Source organism: Epinephelus moara, chromosome 4 (genome assembly GCF_006386435.1).
Source record: "Epinephelus moara isolate mb chromosome 4, YSFRI_EMoa_1.0, whole genome shotgun sequence".
NCBI lineage: Eukaryota > Metazoa > Chordata > Actinopteri > Perciformes > Serranidae > Epinephelus > Epinephelus moara.
Window position 1 is genome coordinate 45,163,517 of NC_065509.1, and position 10,033 is coordinate 45,173,549.

Consider the following 10,033-nt stretch of genomic DNA (forward strand, 5'->3'; position numbering starts at 1 on the left):
GACGACATGCTATACTATGACGTTTTTTCATGATTTCGGACGACACGCTATACTATGATGTTTTTTCATGATTTCGGACGACACGCTATACTATGATGTTCTTTCATGATTTCAGACGACATGCTATACTATGACTTTTTTTCATGATTTCGGACGACATGCTATACTATGACTTTTTTTCATGATTTCGGACGACATGCTATATTATGACTTTTTTTCATGATTTTGGACGACATGCTATACTATGATGTTTTTTCATGATTTCGGATGACACGCTATACTATGACGTTTTTTCATGATTTCAGACGACACGCTATACCATGACGTTTTTTCATGATTTCAGACAACACGCTATACTATGATGTTTTTTCTTGATTTAAGACGACAAGCTATACTATGACGTTTTTTCATGATTTCAGATTACACACTATACTGTGATGTTTTTTCATGATTTGGGAAGACATGCTATACTATGACATTTTTTCATGATTTCAGACAACACGCTATACTAGGATGTTTATTCAAGATTTCAGACGACATGTTGTACTATGACGGTTTTTCATGATTTCAGATGACACGCTATACTATGATGTTTTTTCATGATTTGAGACGACATGCTATACTATGACATTTTTTCATGATTTCGGACGACATGCTATACTATGACTTTTTTTCATGATTTCGGACGACATGCTATACTATGATGTTTTTTCATGATTTTGGACGACACGCTATACCATGACGTTTTTTCATGATTTCAGACGACACACTATACCATGACGTTTTTTCATGATTTCAGACAACACGCTATACTATGATGTTTTTTCTTGATTTCAGACGACAAGCTATACTATGACGTTTTTTGATAATTTCGCTCGACATGCGTGGACATCGGGGGCAGTGCCTCTGGAGTGGCAGACCGGGGTGGTGGTTCCCATTTTCAAGAAAGGGGACCAGAGGGTGTGTTCCAACTACAGGGGGATCACACTCCTCAGCCTACCCCGTAAGGTTTACTCCAGGGTGCTGGAGAAGAGGGTCCGGTTGATAGTTGAACCTCGGATTGAGGAGGAGCAATGTGGTTTTCGTCCCGGACGCGGAACCGTGGATCAGCTCTTTACCCTCGCCAGGGTGCTGGAGGGGGCATGGGAGTTTGCCCAACCAGTCCACATGTGTTTTGTGGATTTGGAGAAGGCTTACGACCGTGTCCCCAGGGGCATCCTTTGGGGGGTGCTCCGGGAGTATGGGGTTGGTGGCCCCTTGCTTAGGGCCATCCAGTCCCTGTACCAAGTTGGTGGCCCCTTGCTTAGGGCCATCCAGTCCCTGTACCAAAGGAGCATGAGTCTGGTTCGCGTGGCTGGCAGTAAGTCGGACCTGTTCCCGGTGAGGGTTGGACTCCGCCAGGGCTGCCCTTTGTCACCGGTTCTGTTCATAACTTTTATGGACAGAATTTCTAGGCGCAGCCGAGTGGTGGAGGGTGTCAGGTTCGGTGACGGGAGGATCTCGTCCCTGCTTTTTGCGGATGACGTGGTCTTCCTAGCTCCATCGAACAGTGACCTCCAGCTCTCGCTGGGGCGGTTCGCAGCCGAGTGTGAAGCGGCTGGGATGAGAATCAGCACCTCCAAGTCTGAGGCCATGGTCCTCAGCCGGAAAAGGGTGGATTGCCCACTCCAGGTCAGGGGGGAGGTCCTTCCTCAGGTGGAGGAGTTTAAGTATCTCGGGATCTTGTTCACGAGTGAGGGTAGGATGGAGCGGGAGATTGACAGGCGGATTGGGGCGGCGTCAGCAGTGATGCAGGCGCTTAACCGGTCCGTTGTGGTGAAGAGGGAGCTTAGCCAGAAAGCGAAGCTCTCGATTTACCGGTCGATCTACGTTCCAATCCTCACCTATGGTCACGAGCTCTGGGTAGTGACCGAAAGAATGAGATCGCGAGTGCAAGCGGCCGAAATGAGTTTCCTCCGCAGGGTGGCTGGGCTCAGCCTTAGGGATAGGGTGAGGAGCTCAGACATCCGGGAGGGACTCGGAGTAGAGCCGCTGCTCCTCCACATCGAGAGGAGCCAGTTGAGGTGGTTCGGGCATCTGGTAAGGATGCCTTCCGGACGCCTCCCTTGGGAGGTGTTTCGGGCATGTCCAACCGGGAGGAGACCTCGGGGCCGCCCCAGAACACGCTGGAGGGATTACATCACCCGGCTGGCCTGGGAACGCCTTGGGGTTCCCGCGGAAGAGCTGACGGAAGTGGCTGGGGAGAGGACTGTCTGGGCTTCTTTGCTGAGGCTGCTGCCCCCGCGACCCGGACCCGGATAAGCGGAGGACGACGAGTACGAGTACGAGTATGCTATAATATGATGTCTTTTCATGATTTCAGACGACATGCTATACTATGATGTTTTTTCATGAATTCGGACGACACGCTATACTATGATGTTTTTTCATGATTTGGGACGACACGCTATACCATGACGTTTTGTTATGATTTCGGACGACACGCTATACTATGACGTTTTTTGATAATTTCGCTCGACATGCTATACCATGACGTTTTTTCATGATTTCGGATGACACGCGATACTATGATGTTTTTTCATGATTTGGGACGACACGCTATACCATGACGTTTTGTTATGATTTCGGACGACACGCTATACTATGACGTTTTTTCATGATGTCGGACGACATGCTATACTATGATGTTTTTTCATAATTTCGGTCGACACGCTATACTATGACTTTTTGTCATGATTTCAGACAACACGCTATAGTATGACGTTTTTACATGATTTCAGACAAACAACACGCTATAGTATGACGTTTTTACATGATTTCAGACAACACGCTATAGTATGACTTTTTGTCATGATTTCAGACAACACGCTATAGTATGACGTTTTTACATGATTTCAGACAACACGCTATAGTATGACATTTTTTCATGAGTTCGGACGACATGCTATACTATGACGTTTTTTCATGATTTCGGAAGACATGCTATACTATGATGTTTTTTCATAATTTCGGTCGACAAGCTTTACTATGACGTTTTTTCATGATTTCAGACGACATGCTATACTATGATGTTTATTCATAATTTCGGTCGACACGATATAGTATGATGTCTTTTTATGATTTCAGACGACACGCTATACTGTGACTTTTTTTCATGATTTGGGACGACATGTTATACTATGACATTTTTTCATGATTTGGGACGACATACTATGCTGTGACATTTTTTCATGATTTCGGACGACATGTTATACTATGACATTTTTTCATGATTTCGGACGACATGTTATACTATGACATTTTTTCATGATTTGGGACGACATACTATGCTGTGACATTTTTTCATGATTTGGGACGACATGCTATACTTTGACCTTTTTTCATGATTTCGGGTGATATGCTATACTATGACTTTTTTTCATGATTTTGGACGACATGCTATACTATGACTTTTTTTCATGATTTGGGGCGACATACTATGCTATGACATTTTTTCATGATTTCGGACGACATACTATACTATGACGTTTTTTCATGATTTCAGACGACATGCTATACTATCACGTTTTTTCATGATTTTGGACGACACGCTATATGACATTTTTTCATGATGTCGGACCACATGCTATATATGATGTTTTTTCATGATTTCGGACGACACGCTATACTATGATGTTTTTTCATGATTTTGGACGACATGCTATACTATGACTTTTTTTCATGATTTGGGATGACACGCTATACTATTATGTTTTTTCATGATTTTGGACGACATGCTATACTATGATGTTTTTTCATAATTTCGGTCGACACGCTATACTATGACGTTTTTTCATTATTTCAGACGACATGCTATACTATGATGTTTTTTCATGATTTTGGACAACATGCTATACTATGACGTTTTTTCATGATTTTTGACAACATACTATACTATGACGTTTTTAATTTTTTTTTGACGACATGCTGTACTATGACATTTTGTCATGATTTTTTACGACATGCTATACTATGACATTTTAGTAGAAGTGAAACAGTGAGATAAATCCAGCTCCAATAATAATACTGAATATTGAAAACTAAAATTCATCAGAATCAGATTTTTCTTTTTCCTTTAAACATGTTTGACGATTAAAGCATAAAGGTTCAACACTGATCAAATCCCCTGTTAAGATAGTTTAACTAAACCCAGTGATGATGATGATGATGATGATGATGATGAAGAAGAAACTGCCTGAGTCTTTACAGGGGGAAGTAAAGTAAGGCAGCGTGACGTTAGCACAGTCAGTGATCAGACCGTCAGGTAACACAGTGGGACGATTCAGAGGATCATTAAATAATTGCATAATTCTGCATAACACAATCAATCAGTCAATCAATCAATCAATCAATCAATCCTTTATTCATTTGTCACATGGAATCGTACCTTTATTCATTTGTCACATGGAATCGTACACTTTTCACTCTCTGCTGTATTCTCTCTCTCCAACATAATTTATGTTAAAATATTCAACCCAGTAGCAAATGAAAGGTCCCAGCTATAAATAATTATATTTTGATGTCCACAAATGTTTTCTAAAATTAGTTTATGATGAAAGTTTTGTATTTGCGCCGATCAGTTCCATCATGGGGTCGGTGCAAAAATAAAAATAAAAACAGAATCATCCAATAGAAACAGTCTGAACATTTAATCCATTTAAGAACCAGAAAATATGAACATTTAATAAAGTATGTGCACTTTTTTCAAACAATATCTTTAAGCAGTTCAGAAGGAATGTTACATTTCTTTTGACACTGACCATTAAAAAAATAACAAACATTATTTTCTAACCTTTTATAGGTTTTAATCTCTCACACTACAGGTGCAGTTTGATCTTTTTTACTTTTTATTTAGTGTTTAATTTTTTCAAAAAACAGAACACTCCCTGACAGACGACCTCTGAATATTATATATTAAAAAACAAAACAAAACAAAGTCAAAACAAGACAATGAGGTAATCAGTATACATATAATACTGATATTACGTCATTAATACAGTCGGTTGTGTCTGACACCTCTGTGTTCAAGTGTCTATTCTCAGCTGTGGACTTGTCGTCATTCTTCATTGTGTGAAACAGTTTGAGTCTCTGCATCACAGTCACAGCTCTAACTCTTAATGTTATACAGAAACTGTATAAATAACAGACAGAGCCACTGTGACATCATCCACTGGTTTGTTGACTCGTGTTCTGAAGCCTCGACTTCGGCATTTTCGCCGTCACCATCTTGTTTTTGGAGCCAGAGGTGCGCATATTTGGATGAGAGGGGTGGAGCTGTGGAGGAGCTGAAGACACTCTGTATTCACTGAGAAACAGAAGTGTGACAGAGAATTAAGAGGGGACAGTGTGCGTGCGTGAAGCTATAGCACGCTGCATATCAAAGACTACACACACTTTGTATTACCAGTTCCTGTCTTTAGACCCCAGCTGTGTTACTGCACGTCCTCTTCAACCAGCTGTCCATCACTCTTTACCTCCCTGTCATTCACACACACACACACTCACACACACACACACACACACACACAGTGCAAACACATGAAGTCAGTGGTGTCAGACAGCGAAGGTGCCAGTGTGTATCTGTGTAGTCTGCTCTGTGATTTCTAACACTGACCTGCATTCAGATTTAAATGAGCTCGAGGCTCCGCCCATCACACACAATAAGACGTGACATCACAGCCGGCGTCCTGCAGCAAGTGGTGAAGACCTGTGATGGATCCACAGGAAGTGTCTACAGTCTGGGAAATATTCATTCAGTGGAGAGTAAACAACAACGACAGTCCTCAGGAGTCGTCACTTTATAATCACACTGATTATTGATTGATTGATTTGAAACCATTGGTTTAAAAAAAAAAGGTGATTTGTCAGAATTCGGCGCCACCTCCTCTGTCGACACAAGAGTTTTGTACCCGAAATCCTTTCTAAGCAAACATTTTGATTTGGTCTACACACATTAATTTGGGGGTTATCCTGAGGTTACATTATCTAACCAACGCTGTCATCATGGTAGCAACTTGTCAACTGAGGGGTCTCACATGTCAGTCAAAGAGGCCCCGCCCCCTTAATGATGTGTAACTTTAAGCCTACAATGTAAACAGATGAGTTCTATAACAGTGTTGAACTGATCTCCAGAGACCAGACAGGCTGTAAACATGTTGATTTCTACATGTGAACATGGAGGTCTGTGGGGATCACTCACTGTTGGAGTCAGCCTCTAGTGGACATTAGAGGAACTGCAGGTTTCAGTCTCGGAGGATGAGGTTTGGTTCAAACACGTCCTAAAAACAAATTTGACGTGCGTGTCATTAAAGTATCCAGAACCACAGAGATGAGAACATTTGTGCATTTTTTAATCTCTTAAGACAAACCAAGAAAAACAAACTCTGAATGTCTCTGAATCCTCAAAGGAGACGTTGAGATGAGTGTAGATGAATGTAAAAATGATTTATAGATAAATCTATCAGTCACAGCGGCCTGACGTGTGCAGCCTGCTGTAACGGAGCAGAGGTTTATATATTATATCACAAAGTACAAAGTATTCCACAAAACAACTGCTCTTAGAAGAACAATTACTCAGGTGGCTGTAACGCATCACTACGCATCACTGCACACATTTAACCAGCTTATTTATATGGGTTTAATATTTAAAGGACACCACAGCCTGTAGTAAACACATGTTTCCTCACACAACAGAAACATCAGGCTCACAGCGTCTGAATAAATCAGAGCGTATTCAGAGGTGTTCGTTCTTAATCCTCCCAAACTGGATTAAACTCAGAGTTAAATCTTGACGGGTTGAAATAAAGATTAGAAAAGAAAAAAAAAAAAGCTCACATTTTTTTATAATACAGAGGCACCTCCGTCTCCACTGACACATCACACTGTATATGTGTATAATATATAATATGTCTGGTCTTATGTCAGCAGCAAAACCAAATAACCATCAGCAAGTTTGAACCATTTCATCAATAATTTGTGAGTCACTCGTTCATAGTTTAACTTTAAACACATGAAGACTTCAGCAGCTCACAATACAAAGACTCACTGCATTCATATATAACACATCAAACACATCTCCTGACACACACAGTTTGGGAGTTATGCCCTTTCTCTATCATTTTCATATTGAGACAACATGATTGATATCTTTATTGTGTCTGTACGTGTACGTCCAGTGGCTGGGTCTCAGCGGTTAGCATTGCGGTTTAGCTTAGCGAATACAGTTGAAGTCTATAGGGCAGCCATCCCCAAATCCGGCCCGCGAGAGCAAAGTGTCCGGCCCGTGCAGGCCCAGTGACATTATGTAATAAACTGCCATAAGGTGAAATGAATTGTGTTTGGTTCTATTTTGACCTCATCCCACACTGTACACTTGACCCGTATTGCCCTTTTGCGCATGTACACGGAAGACATGCGCCCGCTTCATCCTCGACTCTGTCAGTCACCAGCTAGCCGACCGCCTTAGCAAAGCGAAATATTACCAGTAAGTCACAATAAATAATGAACCGAGAACAACATGGCCTCTGTGAAGAAGCGCAAGGTTGACCAGGAGAACCGTCAGTTCAAATCTGACTGGACAGAGGAGTTTTGTTTTATTTTACCGGACCATGCCAATGCAAAACCGACATGCTTAATATGCATGCAAACTGTTGCTGTCAGCAAAGCTGAGAATCTAAAGCGGCACTTCAACACTATGCATGCTGTCAGCTTCAATACCAACTACCCCACAAAATCAGATCAGCGTAAACGCAAAATAGCAAACATGCTAACGTCGTACAAGCAGTCCGTTTCTACTATGAATAAGTCAACATCGGCACAAGAGAGCGCTACAGCTGCATCACTGCAAGTTTCATGGACCCTGACGAAAGCTATGAAGCCCTTTGCTGATGCCGAGTTGATTAAAAAGTGTGCAGTAGAAATGGCAACTGAAGTTTTAAGTCATGATGAGAAAAAGAAGAAAGCCGTGGTCGAGCTGTGAAAGCAGGTGCCACTGTCGGCCAACACGGCAACCAGAAGAGTGGAAGTTTTAGCAGAGGAGTGTTTTTCCTGTCTACTCACCGATTTGAAGAAAGCAGAAGCCATATCACTCGCCATAGATTCGTCCTGTGACCGAACCGATATGGAGCAGCTGGCTGTGTTTGTAAGATTTTTTGATGGGAAGACATTTCGGGAAGAGCTGCTTTGTTTGCTTCCTCTACCGGGGCGCACAACCGGAGAAATCGTCTTTGACGAGTTGACAAAGTTCTTCGAGAAGAATGGCTTGGATTTGAGCAAAATCGTGTCAGTGGTGACGGACGGGGCTCCGTCGATGGTGGGACACTGCAAGGGCTTGGTGAGCAGGCTTTCCGCCGTTAACCCCGCACTGCTGACATTTCATTGCATCATTCACAAAACAGCGTTGTGCGCTAAACTGAGTGGAGAAATGCAAGAGCTGATGGACACAGTGACGAGACTTGTTAACTTTGTTCGTGAGAGCTCCAGTCTACAGCATCGTCTTTTCAGAGCACTGCTGGAGGAAATGTCAGCTGAACACAAGGATCTTCTGCTGCATAACGATGTTCGCTGGCTGAGCAAAGGCCGTGTGTTGGAGAGGGTGTGTGACCTGCGTGATGAGCTGGTATCATTTTTGTCCAATCTGCAGAGCAAAAAAGCCCAAGAATTTCTGAGCTTTTTAAGTGACAAGAAGGTGATGGCAGATGTATTTTTTTTGTGTGACATCATGTCTCATCTAAATCACCTAAGTCTGCAACTACAGGGCAAAAATCACACTGTTGCTGACATGTACGAGGCAGTTGAAGCTTTCCAGTCAAAGCTGAACCTTCTGGAGAGAGACATTCATGGAAGAAAGTTGCACTTTCCACGTCTGCGCGAGCATTGTGAAAAGCATGACATGCGGGAACATCCAGCGATGAAGGATTTTGTGTCGAGTCTGGCAGAAAACTTCAAGGAACGATTTGAAAGCTCTCCTAAACTCTCATGTGACATCCTCCTCTTCCTGAGACAGCCGTTCTCTGTTCCGGCTGATGGCCAGTGGACTGCAGAGGCCAAAACACTGTTGCCTTCTATTGATGAGGCAGCTCTTCAGATGGAGGTCTTAGAGATGGCAACATCGGATTTGCTCAAAGCACAGCACGTTTTGGTGAGTGACTTTTGGATCAACATGGTTCCACAAGCTCGATTCAAAAACACCAGAGCTGTTTGGATCAACATGGTTCCACAAGCTCGATTCAAAAACACCAGAGCTGTTGCAATGCCCTTACTCACAATGTTCCCCTCCACATATATATGTGAGTCATCATTTTCTTCAATGAACACTATCAAGAGTCAGGACAGAAACAGACTATCCAACACACATCTTGGACAGTGCCTCAGGAATGTGACAACAGAATACAAGCCCAACATCAGAAAGATTGCCTCATCCTGTCGCTCTCACTTCTCTCACTGATTGGTGAGTAAACATATATTAATTTTCACCTATTTTTATCAATTAAAAAGAGTAAATTAATGAAATGGGAGGACAAAATTGCTTCAAAACTGTTAAAATGTCATACAACAAAAACATAATAAAAAACAAAATAAACAAAATGATAAAAATAAATAAAACCAAATTATATTGTTTGCCACAAGAAAAGAAAATATTTGTTGTTTACAGATATTATTTGGTACACACATATTTTAAACGTGCGTAACTCATAATATTTTGTGTTCTTATGTTATCTAATTTTCAAAAGGGACAAACTGATCATCTCTCTCTCTCTGTCTGTCTCTGCTTGTCTTCCTGTCTGTCTCTCTAAGTGTGCATGTATGTGTGTGTGTGTGTGTTTGCTGGTTCTGATGTCCTCCAGTCTGACTGTTTTCACACAGTCTCACTTTGCTGTTCTTGAGGTGAATGTGGTTGTAGAAATGCTGCTGACAGCTGTCTGTGTGGAAACCTGAAAGCCATTTGGACATTTTACTGAGGGGTACACTGTTTAACATTCAGCATCAATGTTTC